Source organism: Myodes glareolus, chromosome 2 (assembly GCF_982192425.1).
Source record: "Myodes glareolus chromosome 2, mMyoGla1.1, whole genome shotgun sequence".
In the NCBI taxonomy this organism is placed as follows: domain Eukaryota; kingdom Metazoa; phylum Chordata; class Mammalia; order Rodentia; family Cricetidae; genus Myodes; species Myodes glareolus.
In genome coordinates this window covers 77,356,081-77,375,694 of record NC_142027.1, presented here as the reverse complement: position 1 = coordinate 77,375,694, position 19,614 = coordinate 77,356,081, and the positions used below count along the sequence as shown (strand labels likewise).

Sequence of the window (19,614 nt, the reverse complement as noted above, 5' to 3'; positions counted from 1 at the left end):
ACAAACACATAAACAAATGAAAAGGGGAAAAAAAAGTTATTTCTTCTCTAAGTTCTATAATATACTAGAGAACATAACATAATAACTTGAATCAAATATATATTTTGTTCCTTAATGAAGCATCTTATATATATATATATATATATATATATATATATATATATGACTGCCTGCCCTATTTTCATGCTGGTATTAGTCAAGTGACTTGTCCCATTGCTTCTTTTTCTGTCTAGATGGCCTATCCGTTGTTAGGAAGGAGGCAAAGAAATCACCTACCATTATTATATTTCACTATTTCTCCCTTTAGGTTTTTTTTTTAATCCTAATGGCAGGATATTAATTTATGCAACCATAACGTTTAAGGTCAGAAGCCAAACTATTGCAAGTTGTTGAGTATCCATGTTTCAACTTGATTTTATGTTTGTCTTAGAGGTTAAACCATAATTTCAAAATATGCAGTTCTGAAAACAATGATCATGAATATTGGAATCCCCTAAAGATCAAAGTCCTCCAAGTAGGACTTCAAAGTTGTTAGCAGACATTCATTTACATCTTAGAAGAAGATTCGAGAAGCCCTGAAAACATACCAGCTTACACAATAAAACGGGCAACAAGGAAAGATGTGGTTTTACAATTGTCATGTTCAAGTACAGTATCACAAGCCTAACGGTCACCAGCATGAAATCACAGTCATGCAGAAAATAGCTCAGGCGTGAACTCTATAAACACAGATCACCATGGCTGATAACTGTGTTCACCAACTTTTTATGTGCAGTCACCTGTGGTGACGTGTTAATGGAGATCAGTTGAAAGCAGTCATTCTTGATCACAAAGCCAACCAACGTTTATCACAGGCACCCCAGAGAAAAGAAAGATAGCCCACTCTGGACTCCAAGCCTCTCGTTTCTCCCCAGAATCCCGCTGCTGCATACCTGGAGAGCAGTTACAGCAGAGATAGTACTGAGCCCCACTCAGACCCTTCCCCAGGTCAAGGGACACAGTGTAGATGTTACCGCATTGAAGGCCAAAGGAGCTGGCGGTTGGGGTAAGATGGTTTGCACCGATAATGGTAATGGGTGGCCATCAACAGCCTTCAAGGCTGTTGGAGGGAGCTTGGGCTTCGGTCCAGGAACTGGTTTTTTCTGTGTTCCGCTGCTGTCTCTGAACCATGGCTCCTCTTGCCTCCGTGTGGCATTGTGTTGAGGTTTGCAGCATCTCTGGAGTATCTCTTGGTTTTGGCATGGTGTTCCAGCCCTTCTTTTGGCATGGTGTTCAGCCACATTTTGGAGATGTGAGTGGGCCCACACAACTTCACTTGGCTGTTGGCACTTCCACAGAATTGTGTTCTTCCGCAGAACCGCCTGGAACTAATAAAAGGAACCCCAGTCTCCGAAATGAATGCATGGTTGGTCACCACCGAATGTGTACTCAGGCAAAATGTGATCCTACAAATTTTATGGTTCACAAATGTAGATATACAAAAAGGACCTTTCTGTATCTATTAAAGAGAGTTCAATGTTTTTGTAAACATGCAGAATTCTTACACATCAAGCCAACTTTTATGGAGTTAAACCAGTGAGAGAAAGAGAGAGAGAGAGAAAGAGAGAGAGAGAGAGAGAGAGAGAGAGAGAGAGAGGAAAAAGAAAGGAAGAAAAGAAAAAAGAACGAGACAAAAGGCATGAAGTTAATTAGATTAAAACTCTCTAGAAGAAGTCTTTATAATCTCTAGCCTCCATATTAGAAAAATGGATTGGTGCAATAAATAGCAGAGAAAGGTAAGAAATGCTGATAATTGAAAACAGTCTAGAATAATTGAAAAACTATAGAACAAGACAAAGAACTAGGAAGAAATGTTTGTTGAAGAAGGATGGCAAGTCATAGACGATGAGCCGCTCACTAAAGTGGTTCTTTCTACTAGCACGGCCACCTTTCAGAGTCATTAACCGCATTTTCAAGTTCCACGCCATGGCAAATAGCTGACTGTTTTGCAGGCCATGGCTGTCGTTGAAGACCATATTCACTCTCCCTTACTCTGCCCTGCTGTTCTCCTTGATATTTTTTGTGAACTGAAATCCTCCAGTGTGTATATTCCCTTTGTAATTTTTCTATGGTTAGGACCACCCTTCTGTGCTGTTTTGGGAACAGAGAAATCCATTTCCCATTTACTCACATACAGACCTCAGATTTTATGGAAACAATGTTGGTGATCAAACACCATTGCGTAAGTGCCTTCTCGCCCTACCCTGCACATAATTATTTTCAAACTGGCCAGTAACTCTGCTGGCTTCTTGCAAATGTGGCTTGAATTCATTAAGAGCTCCTGGATTTTCATCAGCTGGAAGGAATGTCAATGCAGACAAATGACGCATTTTGACATAAAAATTTTTGTCATTACTCTATCATGTGACCAATTCACTCATTGAAATTTTCCACCAAACGCCCTGGGTCGAATGGGAAGAAACCAAACCCGATTGGTAACACATTGAAATTCACCTTTAGACTCTTTGTTCATATCCAATTCCATGTGTGTCATTATAACCACAGATTCGGATGAAATTTCTTTTCTCATTCAAAGTTTGCAAAGCATTCCAGTACCATCCAGGATGCCTCACTTCCGCTTTATAATACAGAAACAAATGGCGAGGTTCTATTGTTTTCCCTGGTGGGGCACACGTTGGGCGTATCTGACTTTCGTGCTGTGGGAAGAGTTTGAAAGGGCAATGGTCAGCTGTAGTAGTTTATGCTACATTTAGTGGTTAGTATAAGAAATCTGTCTCTTTCAACAGCCAAATCCCTAATCAAGACTGCTCACTACCCAGTTTCCTTTGTAATATGGCAGGAGAACCAACCCAGCAAATGTCTTTGAGCCAAATTCGCTTCTCTCCCTGACACGCTATGCACGAAAGGGGCACAGACGATACATGATTGAATAATTCGACAACTGCTCTGGGCACAGCCACAGAGAGCATTAGCTCTTTCCCAGCATTCAGCTTTCTATCCCTTTCACACAGTATTTAAGTTTTTCGTGGAAATGGCAGTTATCAGGCTGGAGACTTTCAGAATTTCAGCATTTGGGACATTAAATATTTTGTTATTATGACCCAGACTTTTTAAAAAAGATTGATTTTATTTATTATGTATACAGTGTTCTCCCTGCACGAATGTTTGTATGCCATAAGAAGGCTCAAGATGTCATTATATACAGATGGCTGTGAGCCTCCATGTGGGTGCTGGGAGTTGAACTCAGGACCTCTGGAAGAAGAGCCAGTGCTCTTAACCTCTCCAGCTCCCATGACCCAGGATTTTTATCTTTGAAGTGTTGGGGCTCAAGATTTAGTATCTGAGGGGTCATGAAATCCAGAACCTTGTCTTTTAGTATGCTGATCGGTACCAATTCACCCTCTCAGTGAGGTCTGCACTTCCAGAAGTTCTCATATTGTTCCTTAGTTACATCCCATTGCAGCTCTAAGAATCCATTTAGAATTTCTGTCAAGTCAGATACGTTTCTCGTGGGTCACACAGAAAGACGAGGTGCCCGCCCGGATTTTGTTAGTCTGTGAATGTCTTGTATATCTTTACCACCATCTTTCATTCATTTCAAAGGATAGATTTACTGGGTATAGAATTCTTGTGAGATACTTTTTTCAATTTGGTTTTCAGTACCTTGAATGTATCATCCCATTATCTCTTTTAAAGTTTTAGCTGATAAGTCAGTTAAGACCCATGTATGCCCAGTTCTCTCTTTCTACTTTCAAAACACCTTCTTTTCTCTTTCAACGGTTTGGCTGTGTCACATGATTTTATTATTTGACTTTTCTTTGTTAGAGACTTAAGCTTCAAGGATCTGGTTATACATTTTTATCACAGTGTAGAAATTTTAATCTATTCTTCCTTTTAATTATTTTATTTTTTAAATAAAATTATTATTTAAATAATTTAAATTATTATTTTTTAAAATTAAAATATAACCACAGTACCTCTTTCTCCTCTTCTCTTTCAAAATCTCCTATAATTCATATAATAGTTTATTTAATCTCATCCTATAGATACATTATGAGTTTTTCACTTTTCATTTTTGGTTTCCTAAATACATAAATTGCATCTGAAATTGTTTGAACACATTTGAAAAATGTTCTTCTATTTCTTCTGCACAGTCTTGCTCTCAGCTCTGATACTTTGCTCTGTGCCTTTTAGTTCTGTTTTTCTGGTCTTTGGCTCTCAGCTTTCTATGGTTTCTAGCTTTAAATTTAACTTCTGGTTTTGTTTATAGATTGTTTGCCTGAACTCAGTGTCTGTAGCATCTTGCTTGCCTGGGCCCTTAGTACCCTGACAGCCTTGAATTATACCTGTCAATCAAAGAATGAATACAGCTGGCAGGGTGGTGGAAGGCACACCTTTAATCCCAGCACTCGGGGGAGGCAGAAGCAGACGGGGGGGGGGGGATCTCTGTGAGTTCAAAGCCAGCCTGGTCTACAAGAGCTAGTTCCAGGACAGGCTCCAAAGCAATACAGAGAAACCCAGTCTCGAAAAAACAAAACAAAACAAACAAACAAAAAAAGAATGAATACATCCTCTCTCTTTGCAGACTGATTTCAGCAACCAAAGGTTCTTTTCTGTTGGCTCCTTGCTGGGTTTATTGGGTAGTCACAAGGATCAGCTGAGTGGAACTGAGTCACACAGTTGTTGAATCTGCAGCTAGGTCTGTGGGTTGCAATGTTCCTGGTTAAGATACAGCACCTGTGTGTGATTATCAAATTCTTAGAGTTCCAGGAATCCAAGCAGCGGGCTTCCGATTCTTCCATCTTGCCAACCCAGACATTTACACTTCAGATGAGTATGACTGCAATTGGATTGGATGTGTCAGAGAGTTCCTTTTGCTCTGTTTGCCCTATTCTTTGTTCACTTTGTTCTGGTTTTTCTTTTTCTTGACCTTTTTAGATTAATTTAAATTAGAAATAGCATAGCCGTTGCCATTTCTTTCTATCTATAGCTGTAATTGGTTTGTTGCTTTGCTGTTTGTTTTACAGTTTAACTTATATTTATATAGCTCAACTGATGTTACATTCTTCCTGTGTGTTATAAAAAAACATTGATAATTTTCATTTTCCTTCTTTTCTATCTCCCTCTCAAAGAGGCACCTTCTGTCTCTCCCCACTTCTCCCCCCTCCCCCTCTCTCTGCTCTTGGCTCCTTATTCCCTTTCCCTTCCATAACCCACTGAATAAATATCCAACCTCAATTTTTTTTTTCCATTTTCCTGTTCTACATCTTTTTATTACTGTGGTCATTAACTATCTTTAAGTATTCATTATAATGCCACATCCTACTGGTTTTATTTAAGTAAGCAGCCATCCATATTTTTAAAAACAGAAATAATGATGAAGGCAATCTTCGATATTTACCCCTTAGGTGCCTTTACTTCTGTGGGCTCTGCATTTCCTTCGGTCATTTTTCCTCTGTCTGAATCACTTTCTTGAATATTTCTTTTAACATGGGTTTACTGGTAGGCAACTTTTTTTAAAAAAAATTTTATACATAAAGAAGTCTTTACTTTTTTTTCCAAGGTATTTTTACAAGAAGCAAAAGATTCTGTGTAATTTTGAGGACTAGGAAAGACATGATTAAAATAACAGTTTACACATGTTAAACCTAAGTATCATTGGTACTGTGGTTGTTGTGCAATGCTATCCACCCACCAAATAATAATATGTGTGCAGTTATGCGGCCTAGAACTGTCACCACAATGTCCCCTTGTCTGCTTGGATAGAAGATGCAACAATGGAGTCCATACTATTCACTTTTCTGGTCACTGTAACCAAATACCTACTGCAAGTGTTTTGGCTCATGGTTCAAGAGGGAATTCCGTACGTCATGGTAGAAAGTCAAGGACTCAGGAGTGTAAGATACCATGTGATCACATGGGAGCCACAGTTGGGAAGGAAAGGGGAAGGGAAAGAGAGGGAGGGGAAGGGAGGGAGAAGAAGAGAGGGAAAGGAGGAAGTGAGAAGGAGAGGAGAGAGAGGGGGGAAGAGGAGAGAGGGAGGTGACAGAGGGAGAAGTGTGGGTCCTACTTAGCAGATTTCTGTACGTCTACCCTCCCTCTGTCCTCTCCCCCCCTCCTATTCCCCTCCATTCCTCTCCTCCTATTTCCTCTCTCCCTCCTTTCCTTTCCCCTTCCTCTTCCTCTCTCCATCTCCTCTCCCCCTTCTCTCATCTCTCCCTCCCCTCTCCCTTTCCCCTCCCTGTGCCTCCTTTTATTCAGTCCAGGACCAGTCTGTAGGTTGGATGTTCCCTCAGTGAAACGAGTTTGCAAATGCCTCAGGCACATCCGCTCCGTCTCTCCTAGATGATTGCACATTGAGTTAGGCTAGACACCAAGTTCACTATACTGCGGCAAATGTTTCATGCTAGTATCTGAGGGAAACATCAGCAATTTTACAGTCATTCTTGAATTTTATCTGTTTCTTTTCTCTTTCCCCTTTTCTTCCTTTGTCATAGTCTCATTTTGAAGCTCAAGCTGGCCTTGAACTCAGACTGCGTCAAGTTCCCCAGGGCTGGAATCACAGGCAAGGGCTATGCACTGCCTGGCCCAGGAGCTTTGGAGCCCTGGTGATTTCATCCATTTTCTCCAGATATATTTGGAATGAGATCAACAAAGATCTACTATGTCGTGAGGGGTTGTTCTACATCAGAAACAGACAGAAGTGCTTTCCACAGTGTCAGAGACTGTTGAAGAACAATAAATTCACAAAAATGGCAGTTTCAAAGGCCAAATTACCTCACTTTCCTTGGTAATTTGGCTGAGGCAAAAGCATTTTTAAAAATTTTCAGTCTTAATTACTAAGATTGAAACTTTCATATGACAGACATATCACTTAGTAAATCTCTCTATATATGTATATATACATACACACATATGTCTATATATACACACAAATATGTATACGTATGTGTATATATATGTATACATATTTGTGTAATAGAATGGTGGATACAAGAGATTAAAGAGGCTAAGTAGTATATTAAGAGGTCTCAGAAGTAGTCTATAGAAATGTAAATAGAATCTGCATTGGTAAGTTATGGGGGGTCCAAGCCCCCTGCAGAAAAGAAACCACCACTGTAGAGTCAGGCTGTGGATCATAGGGTTGAGGACATGGCACTGAGAAGATTCCAGGTAAAAGGCAGAAGTGCAGGCCTAGGTTCAGGCATGGAGAGGGCAGGCTCTAGATGGGTAAACAAGAAGACTGACAGACAGACAGACAGCATGAGTAGGCCGAGTCAATAGTGTGAACTGCGCAGGAGTCAATTCCCAGGGACAGGACAGAGTTCAAAGCCAGTTGGTCTTTGAAGCACACACCAGGAGTCAGATGACAAGATGATGGGGCCATTGTCATTGCTGCTATGAGTGTCCACTTCTTATGGGGCCTAGGGGAGGGAGTTATATCCTTTTCTTGGTCTAGTGCTTCTGATAAGTTCTTGTACTTGGTTTCACTGATGTAGTTTTAATATACACTCATGTGCTCCTCAGCCTCAATTCACCCCAATAACTGTGAAGAGTACCTTTTCTACTCCTATTATAGACACTGTCGGGTAGCCAATAACAAGGCGGAGCAGAAGATCTGGGCATAGGTCTTTGCTTCTCTGTGCTGCCGTGAGCTTTACAAATGAAATCAGGTCCTGAGCGTGAGTGCCCTTCCCTTTGTAGGATGACAACGGTACCCTTCCAACCTGCGCTTCTGCTTTGCCACTGATCTGTGCAGTGAACATCCCTGAATACTCTCTAGACCACCTTGTGGCCTGTTATCCCCTCCGGGAAGACTTCCGGACTCCTTCTTCCTCCGCCTTTCCAGCTAGATGTATCTGTTTTGAAGTTTCAGACCCACCCTGCCTTTTCTCTTGAAGTTATCCATCTGTTCGCCTTTATGACAGTCACTGCTGCCTATGCCTTATACCTTCTGCTCAGCTGTCAGCGCTTTGAAGGATGCACCTCTAACTATCTCATTGCTGGACCCTGGTGACATTCACACTACTTCACACATTTGGCCCTTCTCTGGAGCCTGTCACAATCGATGTGTCACTAAAGAGGCTCTGATTGAGTACTGTCTGGGGGAAATCAACGGCTTGAGCATTTTAGAAAGACCCGCTTGGACCCGGGTGAAGATTGTTACTGAAATGCCCTTGGCAGGTGACATGACTTTTGCCTATCCTGGGTCTTTTAGAAACAGCTGTCAATGTTACCACGGTTCAGTCTCTCTGGCCCACAGCGGTATTTGAACATCCTTAAACATTCTCCACACAGTTGGCTTCTCTTTAGAAGATAAACTTTGGGCGCCAAGGACGTCCTGTGGCTGGTGGCATTTGCCTTCATGTTAGCCTCCAGGCTAAGTCTTAGTTGAGGATGGGACACATGTGCTAGTGTCTCCACGAACCCCGTTTCTGCCACTGTCATGGCTGATGTCTTCATCGTGCATCTGGAACCTTGTGAGGATGTCTGAACTGGCTGGATTGTGTGTGTGTATGTGTGTGTTTGTTTTTGCTCCTAGGCTCTCACCTAATAAGTCTACTATTCCCACCAGCAATCCTTCTTAAGTTCATATTGAGATGTAATAACTGATAGTGCTGGTTGGAGACATGAGCCTGAAGCCCAACATATCTGGTTGGAAATCGAGAGTCTATCATTTTTAGCTATTTGGCCTTCAGGAAGAGTCTTCCCTCACTGAACCCAGCCCTCACCTACTGTGAGCTTTATGGGAGATAGCTTAGGAAAGTCTGTCACGGTACCTAGGCTCTGTTCAGCACTACATACCATTATATGCTACTTACTCTCTGTTTTTGTCACAGTGAAATGTAGGTGGGTTTTCTCAAATCACATTTGTCTCTAAACTATACTTCTCCATATAGCAAATGACCACTGTCACATTCAGCTCTAATAGTTGATAATTCTAGGACCTGGTTATAATTCAAGGGATGAAGAACTATCATTTAAACATGGCACTGATCAGAAAAATTCTATAGAGTTTTCCCCATTTCAGAAATCCCTCCCAACCCTTGACAACTGTCTTCCTTTTGGTCCTCCAGTCTCTTCTGCCCGAGATTCCGTGGCTAGACACAGACTTCTCGTTAGAACTTGGGAGAGGTACTCAGGACCCCAATCCCTTCTGGGTTTTGGTGGGTGCTTTGGCTTCTCAGAAAAATCTATGCCTTGGATCCCTAGGTGATTTGCAGGGCCCCTCCCAGCCCAGATACCACCTTCATTTTCAAGGGGGGATTTCTCAGTTTCTCACCAATACACACTTACATGAGAAAAGAGACAGCGGTGGGGCATGGGAAAGTTGATGGTGTTTGTCCTCAGATGTCCTGTGGATATCATCCTCTGGTGGAGGACAGAGACCCAGGCCTAAACTCAGGCTACCTGAAGAGTGGCCACAGCCCTCATCCTACAAAATGATCTGAGCATTTCTTGTAACTTGTCTTGTCTTGTTTCTTTAATCTGTAATAAGGGAGCCTAGTCCCTCTCCAGTCTAATGTTTGGCAGGGCACAAAAGTAATGAGTGCTTATTGGGGTTTTATGAGTGTTAGAGGACTCTACACAGAGCCACAGTCCAAACATTTTAGACCGAACACTGAAAAATCAAATACAACAAAAATAACTTTTTATACCAACTTGGAATGTGGAATAGAAATTATTTATAAAGTAGGGATTTGCTACTAAGTATGTTTTGGCCTTCAAATAAATTCTTTTTAAACTCAGGCTCCATGCTACAATGGCTCCAGAATTAGTAGTAATGAAGCATTAGTTACACTGGTGGGAAATAACTTTATTTAAAATAAGATGAAGTGTTAACTCTGTGTCTCTCAGGACCAGTGAATGTCTTCAAAAAGCTACCCAGACGCCGTGGCCGTTAGTGTGGTCATTAGGTTGGTGGTTGAGACACATAGATCAGCTTATGTATTGTGTACCAGTTCCCCCTTGCTATTGTTTGAGCCTCACAATTCCTTTGGGAATCTTTGCTATAACTCCTTTTACTGGCAGAGGAACTGAGAATCAAAGACGTTTGTTTGCTTTAAGTCCCAATGCCCACAGGAAATGACAAAGCCCAGGAAGCTATGAAGCAATGCAGGCTCAGGGCTTGGGGCAAGGGTCTGCGGCCAGACCTTAGACGGTCCGGATTCCGACACTACACACACTCACTGCGAATGAATGGCAGCCGGATCTACTTCACGGAGATAGGATATGCCAAGGGTTTAGCACATGGCTAGGCACCGACACTTATAAAAGCTGACTATTCTTCATCTTCCACCTCATTTTCCGCTGGAGCACAAGGGTGTTGACAAGCACAGCCACAGGCATCTTCCAGTTTACGCACTTCCCCAAGCCACCCAGGAACACACTCCTAGCAACCCAGTCTGGACTACACGGTCACTTCTCTCCCATCTTGTGCGTTGTGGACTTTTCTATATTCTCCCTTCCCTCCCTCTGTCCTTGGAGGCAACATTTTCATCCCTTTGTCTTGCCACAGTTTCCTGTACCTGAGTTCCAGCCTCCTGGCTCCTCCGGAGCCTCCTGGGGTGTCAGGTGACTGTGGGGGCGGGGCAGCGTCGCTTGGCGTCAGAAAAGAAAAAAGTGGTACCCTCTCTGGGAGATGCAGCTGATCTCCTCTCTAGGGTTTGACTCCTTCACTCCGCTTCTCTCACCCTGGCCAAGCTCCCACGGAGTTGCCATTGCCCAGGGACCTGGGGAAGTAGTCGTCCTCCGGGCTCAGGCAGCCTCTTTACCATCTGAGAAGTTGGCAGGAACACAAATTCTCTGGGGTTGAGGGGCCGAAGAAGCAGTTTGTGCTCTTAGGGATTCTGCAGGCTATTCTAGTGTGTGTTAAGATTTGAAAACTACAGTTTTAAAAGGGGGGAAAAAAAGTGAAAGAAAGCAGAACCCAAGCATTCTGCTTTGATTCTTGCCAAGCACTGTGCTGACCCTTCAGTTTTTTGTCAAAGGCTGTATATGCTGGCTCCACAGCCTGGGGCCTGGGACTTGTGGAGAGGACTAGTTAAGTAGCTAACTCCTGCTCTGTGGGACAGAAGGGGACTAAAGAGGCAGCCAGTCCGCTATTTCCGGAGGACTTACTTTGGACTGTGTACTTGGCACTCAGTATTTCATTTAATCTTTATTTTAACATCCTCTAAAGTAAGTGAATTCATCTGTATAGATACAGAAATATGGAGTTGTGCTTTGAGAAGAGAGAGAACAGAGGGAGTGGAGCTGATGCAGGACCTCGGAGGACACAGACTCTTCATAACGTAGGGGGAGAGCTCATTTATTGAATTATTATGCCACAGAAGGACTAACTCAGGGCTATAAAAGCAAAAGGACTTGCCCAAGATCATGCAGAAAGTCAACGTCTGCCAATGCCCAGGGACGTGCGCTGAAGCCTTATCAATAAACAGTTGCTTGCATTTTAAAATAAGTTTTGAACTCTGCATGTTAAAATGTTTTTGAATGTATAGAAAAGTTGTCAAAAGAGTAGCATTCTCTTACATTCTCTTACTCTTGTCCCTGCCTTTCTACCTTACCATCCTGAAGACCACGGAGGGTGCATTCTGAGTCATTGTAGATTTGCAATCAGTCAAAAGAAATATATCACAGATACTCCCTGTATCCTTAAGGGCATTTTGTTTAACAGGAATATCATATGCAGAATTTATATATTTGTTTGAGCATTTTCTTTCTCTTTTCTTATTTAGGCTCACCCTCATTCAGGACAATGTTCTCAGACCTTCTTTGAGGAGACACTTGAACCTCTCTGAAAGACTTTCGAAGGCCCTGCTGTCCACTGCTCAGGTGATAGCGGATGGGAGGTTCACGGGTGCAGGGTTGTAGGCAAAGGAAAGTTTGCTGAGACTGCCCTAGAGAGGGATCCGGAGCTCAGAGTCCATTTCTGCAGAATGCCTGGTGCTGAAAACTCACCCTGTCCTCAGACTTGACTGGGCTGAACATCAGGACGCTCTCTGACGGTGCTCCCTTGGTCCCTGCTTTCCTCCCCCTCCCAGCAGCCACTCGCTTCAGCAGCTGAGTAAGTGGACAAAGGAATGAACCCCAAGCCAGGTAATGTTGCAGTGGTACTCTACAGTCAAAGCCATGGTTGCCTGGACATAGGAATAGCCAGGACCAGCCAGTCAAATACACAGCCAAGTGATGTGGGCCTTGTTAAGGGAAGGAACTCCTAAAATCTGGTTGTCGATGGAGTACATCAGAGTAAGACTTTGCAACAGGGGCAATGACAACCCTTTCAAGTGTTGTGATTGTCAGGATCCTGTGGCAACCTGTCCTTGGTGCCCTGACTTACTAAAGTCCTTCTTATGTGAGCTGGGAGAAATTCAATTCATGTGTTCTTGGACGATTTCAAGGATTTTCAACAAGATATGTTTGTGCCACTGGATATTGATGCTGTTGCTGTCTTTATTGCATTTGGAGCCCAGTCCCTGAAGAAAAGCCAGCTGGTCCATTACTGGATGGTGAGCAAGAGCAAAGGGCGCAGTGTCCACAGGCAGTGTCTGCCAGAGCAGTGTAGTGTCCAGCAAGAAGTGGGAGAGGTCGTGAGCTACACTAAATCTGCCAAGCCTGCTGGCAGGACCTGGGAAAGTTGGAAAGAATAAGAAGCTTCAATAGAGCTGGGGGGTTTCTGGTGCAGAGGAAAATGGGGGTTACTAGGCCAGCATCAGCCTTGCTTCCTGTTCAGCCATGAAAGCTAACTTTCTCCCCAGGGTGTCATCCTTGTCTTCTGCTGAGTGTCTTACTAGATCCCAGGATTTATGGACCCAAATAGACTATTAATTTATTGTAGGAGTCTTTAGTGACTTATTATAAATACTAGTTGGCACTGCCTAAATAAATGTCTTCTAAGAAATATTTTGACTCTAATCCTAATGAGAAATCCATTTTACACAGTCATTCAGTACTGTGTACACTGAACAATGGCAAGGGAAGTTTCAGGAACCAACACTTACCCTTCACAGAACAGATAAATCAACACAGAAGATTGTAGAGACTGCAAGGTTCCGAGGGGGGGAAGGACAGTCCATGTAAGCTGTAGTGGAGGAATTCTAAGCCCACCAATAACAAATCTGGAAACTTCCACACTTTACCTGGTAGACAGAATTGGTTTAAAGTGGCTTGCCCCCTAAGTGAAGATCTAAAGATAAAGAATGAATTATACACACTTGTAAAACTGGGGCCATTTCGCAGACAGTATTTTAAGTGAAGAAGAAGCTAAACATCAAAGACAAGTATTGTATGGCTTCATTTATATGAAATTTCTAGAAAAGCCAAACAATAGAGAGACAGAAAGCAGGCCAGAGGTTTGCTGGGCTAAAGGAATGCACAGAGGAGAGGGCTGTGTGGGGAAAGGAGAGGGCTCCGAAGCCAATGATGACGGCATCTCTGCATACACTTAGTATACAAGGACACTGTACAGCGACAGTGTATAAACACTCGGTTGAGGCTGCGGGAGGCCTGGGGACTGACGACACTAAGCCTGAAGGGGGACGATAGTCAAATTTGTTTATTTGCACTATGTTCTTCGGCCATGCTGGGTCCAGACTAAACCTCTCGGGATTTTATTGCCTCCTCATACCACAGCCACAGCATCATTAGAGTGCGTGTGGTTTATAAACAGCTCATGGAAAACTGTACGCATGCATAGGTGGACGCTGCTTAGATTTACCTCAGGAGCGAAATTCTTTTTATAAGCAATGGGGTTTTCTAAATCCAAGCAACTGTTAGATTTGGTTTCTGTATTTTTGTAATGTTTTCAAGGGCAATTTCTCACCGCGTTGTCCAGGATAGCTTTGAATGCTTGTGTTCAAGTGGTCTTTCTGCTCCCCGCTTCCTGGGGAGCTGATACTGTGACACCAGCTGTCTACATGCTTATATACAATAACCAACAAATACCGTGAACAGACTCTAACAAGCTGCAGCTTCAAGCACACGTGTTTGTCATATTTACGGCTAGTTCTGACTACATGAGTGTGGAGGCCCAAAGAGGCCAAAGGTCAGAGTGTTTGAGACTTGTTTTTAGTTCGAGATTATTGTGCTTCTAACTCAGAGATAAACAACTATTTACCTAGTTGTAAGTCAGAGTTCTGCTCTCTGAAGGCTACTGTAAACAGGTATGGCTAATTGTCAGACCTCGTGCTCCTGAAATAGCTAAGTAGTTGGTTCCTACCTAAAACAAGAGTCTAAGGTTCCAACTAGGTTCCAGTTTCCTTTATGGAAATAACTTGGGAGTCTACCCAGAGAGTGGTTTGCCTACAGAGTGTTTGGTCTAGGGCATGAGTCAAGGGCATGAGCGGTGAATGTAACCCATGACTTTCAATTTGTACGTCAATGAAGTCCTTTTGTTCGATGCCTACCTTTTGAAATCAGGGGTATAGTAAGCTGTTGGATATTAAACAGGGATGAATTTTCAGTACTCACTGAGATTCCCTCCCGATACTATCCTATGTGTCTCTGTGTTTTATTATTTTTGTTTGTGTCTTTATATTCTTTACCGTGTTCCTAAATTCCCATGCCTCCACTCTGGAAGAAAGGTATTTTTGTCGAGGCTGGTCCCCGACACATGGGAAGCATGGAAAAGACCATTTCTCTTTGGGGTTTGGGATGGGGACTAGCTATGTGCAGTCCAGTTCCCTGGGTCGCTAAGCAGTTCTGCTGCTCCGGCCTTGCTCCAGTTCCATGAAGATAGTCCTCTGACTTTCATCCCAGACCTACAGAAGAAAACGTTACCAGGAGTCTTTGTGCTTTATTCATACAAACTATCTGGGATATTTATGAGTCTTATTTGTAACGGCCCCTTTTGGTTATTCAGTTTTGAGAGTGAATCCCAAAGAACGGGGTCCAATCTATGACTGCAATGCCATTTCCTTGTAAATACGTGAAAAAAAATACATTATCAGAGAATAGAACCTTGTTTCAATAACCACAGCACTCACTTCATAGCCGTGCAAAAGTAGGTGGTAGGGTAGAAACCTAAAATACAGGGACTCAATATTGATCATCTCAATTCCTCAGCTTTTAAAGTCTCTCAGTCCCTTTCAGTAAAATGAAAAATGTACCTGTTATTGCGTTGCTGTGATGATATTCATCCATAAGCAACTTCAGGGAAGAAAGGTTTACTTTGGCTCATAATTTCAAAGAAATCTCAATCCATCAAGGTGGGAAGGCTGGCAGGGACCAGGAAATGGACAGCATGGGGTGGGGGTGGGCGGTCATGGAGAGGACAACAAAGGTCCACCCGAGGGACTGCTTTGTTGTCAGACAGGTTCCCAAAGGCTTCAAAAACGGTGCCATAATCTGGGAGCCCAGAGCCCAGAACATGAACCTGTGGGGGTTCTTTCATGTTCAAACCAAAACAAAGACTGTCTTTCATGGATGCCACAGTCATTTGGCCCTATTCATGAATCCAAGTCAACCCTCTTGTATATGGACTGTGAACCCAACAGCACAACTTACTTGTATATAGCTGAAGCCAGTGTGTGGCTCTCTGCTCTAGACTCCCAGTGTCTTTTCGAATCTCCACTCAGTTACTGACTAAATGCCATGGCTTCTCCAAGATGTGTCTCAATGCGAATTTTACTTGGTGAGCTTTTGCCCAGTTTTCATCTTCTGCACCAGCTTAACCTTCTTCATTGGGTTCAGGGCTCTTCTTGCAGCACCAGTCCAGAGCATCTTCCTTCTCCAGCCCTGGCCCAGCATCCTGCAGTTGGTGTAGGAAGTCCTTTTGTAACTGTGTTGCTTTTATTGGTTAATGAATAAAGCTTTTTGGCCAGTAACTTAGCAGAATAGAGCAAGGTGGAAATTCCAAGCAGATAGAGGAGGAAAGAAGGTGGAGTCAGGGGGTGTGTCCTGGAACTCTACGGGTAAACCACGAGCCTCATGGTAAAATATAAAATAATAAAAATGGGTTAATTTAAGATGTAGGAGCTAGCAAGAAATACGCTTAAGTTACTGGCCAAACAATATTGTAAATACTATAGTTTTTGTATGATTATTTTGGGTCTGGATGGCTAGGAAATGAATAAGCTGCTTTCTGCTTACACATAGGTGCCCAAATGACTGGGACTTACCTATGTGGCCAGCCACATACTTCGGGTTTGGGTAATTGTATGCCTGCTCAGGGTTAGGAGGAAAGTAGCTGACACATGCCTGCTGCTCAGCACCCCTGTCTGAGCAAGCAACCGGATTGGGTCCTCTAGGTGTGCACAGGCAAGAAAGCATAGCAGTTTCCCATAGTCTTACGCAGAGATATTACCAGGCTGTGCAGTGCACTACATGGCAGATTTAGCTTTTTCTCAGATAAAAAAGGTTTATATGATGCACAATGCTACCCAGAGTTGAGAAGGTGAGGACAGCTTCCACCCAGCAGTCTCGGAGGCAATGAACAGACCTCCTCTATGTTGGACTGGGTGGAGTCAATAGGGAAAACAGCCTTAGTCCTAGCCACACCACTTAGCATTTTAAGAAGTGGTCCTGGTCAGAAAAAGATTACAGATATGCAATAAAAAAAATTCAGATAGAAAAGACCTCTGAATGAGCCACAGTATTGAATAAATGTATATAGGCTTGGGAGAGAAAAAAAAAGAGTAAGACAGTAATAAAAAGAAGTGAAGTCTTTAAAGAGACAACAAAAGTAAATATAAGAGAGTACAGAGAGTCATAGATTAAAGGAGTAAAAAAGATAAGTCACATAAAGATAAAAATACACAGAAAGTCTGGATTATGTATATTATTTGTTTCTTTGAATTTTTGACTGTGAATGAGCTAAGTACAGAGAGACATTTCATTGTACATGTTACTAAGTTAAACAAACGTATGTATTTTAAAGGTATCTTGACTTCAAAATTTGGGTCTAAGGATATGTTGCTTTGGAAAAGAGGTTCTGCTTTTGTTTCCACAGAGGATGGGAACCTGTGGATTCCTTCCAGATTAATGTGGTTTGATGGATCAAGACCCCCAAAAAATGTCTCCATGAATCCCCCAAAAGAAAATTACTTAACCCAACAAAAAACAGGAAGCAGTTTGAAGAAAACTATGCCCAAATTTCCAAATATTATTTATAAATGTTTACATTTAAAAAGGGATATGCTATAGGGACGAATACTTTGCATTGGTATGGATCTTGATCTAGTGATACAAATTTAAGGTCAATTTTGTTATATGTATATTTCTGTTCTTGATTAAGATATTGTATTTGTGCAGCCCATTTAAAAATGTAATGTATAATTAAGAAATACAGGTTAATAGATAGTCATCTATAATAGTCAAGCTTGTACTCATGTTGTTAGGTTTTCTAGATATATAGAGATATATTTCAGTTAGATAACTAAACTTTAAAACTTTCAAAGACCTACAGAATATGACATTTAGAATGTTTTAAGAATGTAGGACTTCTCATAACAATGAGACACATCTGCTCCTGGCAGCACCAATCCACTTCAAGAGGAAGATGAGCATTGAAGAAGTTCCTTATGGAGTTTGCTAGTCATTTGGGCAAGAAACTGCTCTTGTATGGACTGCTTGATGTCATGCTGTATGAACTGGACATGCAGGACCCCAGAAAAATGGCTGCTGAACTTGCCTAAAGGTGAGATAACCCTTCAGAGTTCCTGCTTTATAAAAGAGTCTGCCAGATATTTTGAAGAACACAGAAGAAGAAAGCATCAAATAAACTTTGCCATTACAAGGCAAAATATATCTTTAAATTTCCTACTTTATGAAAATCTGCTGGATACTATGGGTCTGTAGGCTAAAGATGGATGCCCTAACAGTACAAAAGAACTTTGGGTCACTATCTAGACAGCAAGATGTTTCTGTCCAATTCTAGAGTTTGGAAGTTGCTTACAATGCACTTTCTGTTTACTTAGGTAATATATCCTTTTGGGGTCTTTGATGGAGTTGAAGAATAAATAGTTAAAACTTTCCTTAGTTATAATAAAAGATAAAGAAGATATAAATGTTGTAATTGTAACTCTTGGTTGATAACTGTTTTGTTATATGTAATTTTACTATGTTAAAGCTAAAACCTTTCTTTTCATTTAGACAGAAAAGGGGAAATGGTGTGGGAAGTCCTTCTGTATATGTGTTGTTTTTATTGGTTAGTAAGTAAAGCTGTTTTGGTCAGTGGCTTAGCAGAATAGGGTAAGGCAGAAATTCCAAGCAGATAGAGGAGGAAAGAAGACAGAATCAGGGGAAAGTCATATAGCTGCTCAGGAAACAGACGTGCCCCAGAACTTTACCAGTAAACCATGAGCGTCATGGTAAAATATAAAATAATAAAAATTGATCAATTTAAGATGTAAGAGCTCGCAAAAAATATGCTCAAGCTATTGGCCAAACAATATTACAAATAATACAGTTTCTGTGTAATTATTTTGGCTCTGGGAGGCCGGGAAACTTGCAAGCAGCTTTCAGCTTACATGCAGACACTGCTGTGGCTACTCATCGGCACAGCACAGAGACTCCAGTCTTCCCACCATAAAAGTAGCATCCTTCTGTCTCTGTCTTTCCCCTTCCAGCTGTCCTCCAGCCTCCTCCACTCTCTTTCTCAGTGGAGCCTCTAGACGAGTGGGTCTCAACTTCTCTAATGCTGTGACCCTTTTAATACAGTTCCTCATGCCGTGGTGAGCCCCCAAACAAAACCACTGCCATGCTACTTCATAACTGTTATCTTGCTACTGTTATGAATCATCATGTAAATATTTGTGTTTTCCAATGATCTTAGGTGACCCCTGTGAAAAGGTCATCTGCCCCAAAGGGGTCGTGACCCACGGTTGAGAACCACTACTGTTAACAGAGGCCCTCTTCCAAGTGCTGATAGCTTTCCCTTAGCTCATGAGTACCCTCTGCTGTCTGACTTCTGTCCCAGACACGTGGAAGGTCCTCAAGTGCCTATGTCCGGTCAGCCTTTCCTTTGCTCATGCCCCACTTAGCCATCTTGCTGGCTTTGCATTTGTGGGTGTTTTTAAGAACACTGTTCCTTTAGTTGTTTGTGTTTCCATCGGCAGCTCTCCCCCTCCCCCTCCCCCTCCCCATCCCCATCCCCACCATACTGCTTCTGTCTGTCTCTCTTCTTCACTGTCTCCTAGGGTTCTTCAGTGTGCCTCAGGAACCATGTGTAGTTGAAGTACCCAAAGGGCTTGCTTTTGGCTGAACTGACAGGTCAGAGATCTGTGCTATGGACGGCCCCTCCTGGGGTCCTGTGTCATTTCTCTGAATCATGCCCTTCAATGCTTTCCAGCCCACCATCTGCCCCACTGCTCTCTACCTACCCGTCACTGGCTGTTCTCTCAAGACCCTGACATCCTTCGATATCCTGGCACAGATAGTTTGTTGTGATTGGACCCTTGTGTAGTTCTCGGGTTGGCCGCTGACTCCTGACACTCAGTGTGCTCTGTGACCTGAGGTGCACCCTGGACACACACATTGGCTTACACTTTTGGGCATGTCAGTTTCCTATCACTAATGCCCTGCACCAAAGCCTTTTTTAAAGCTCACCTTCATGTCTGGTGCTTGGTGGTGCACGCTTGTAACCCCAGCACTTAGTAGGCTAAGATGGGAGAAATG

The 19,614-nt window shown here is 42.5% G+C and overlaps 1 long non-coding RNA gene across 1 annotated transcript in view; it reads left to right on the top strand.

Annotated features, from left to right (window-relative positions):
* LOC125412941 (uncharacterized) overlaps positions 1-14,495 on the top strand; it is a 33,004-nt gene extending 18,509 nt beyond the window's left edge. The window contains exon 3 of the long non-coding RNA XR_007235753.3: positions 11,739-14,495. This is a non-coding gene — a long non-coding RNA (uncharacterized LOC125412941). The remainder of the gene's footprint in view (positions 1-11,738) is intronic.
* The last annotated feature ends 5,119 nt before the right edge of the window (positions 14,496-19,614 follow it).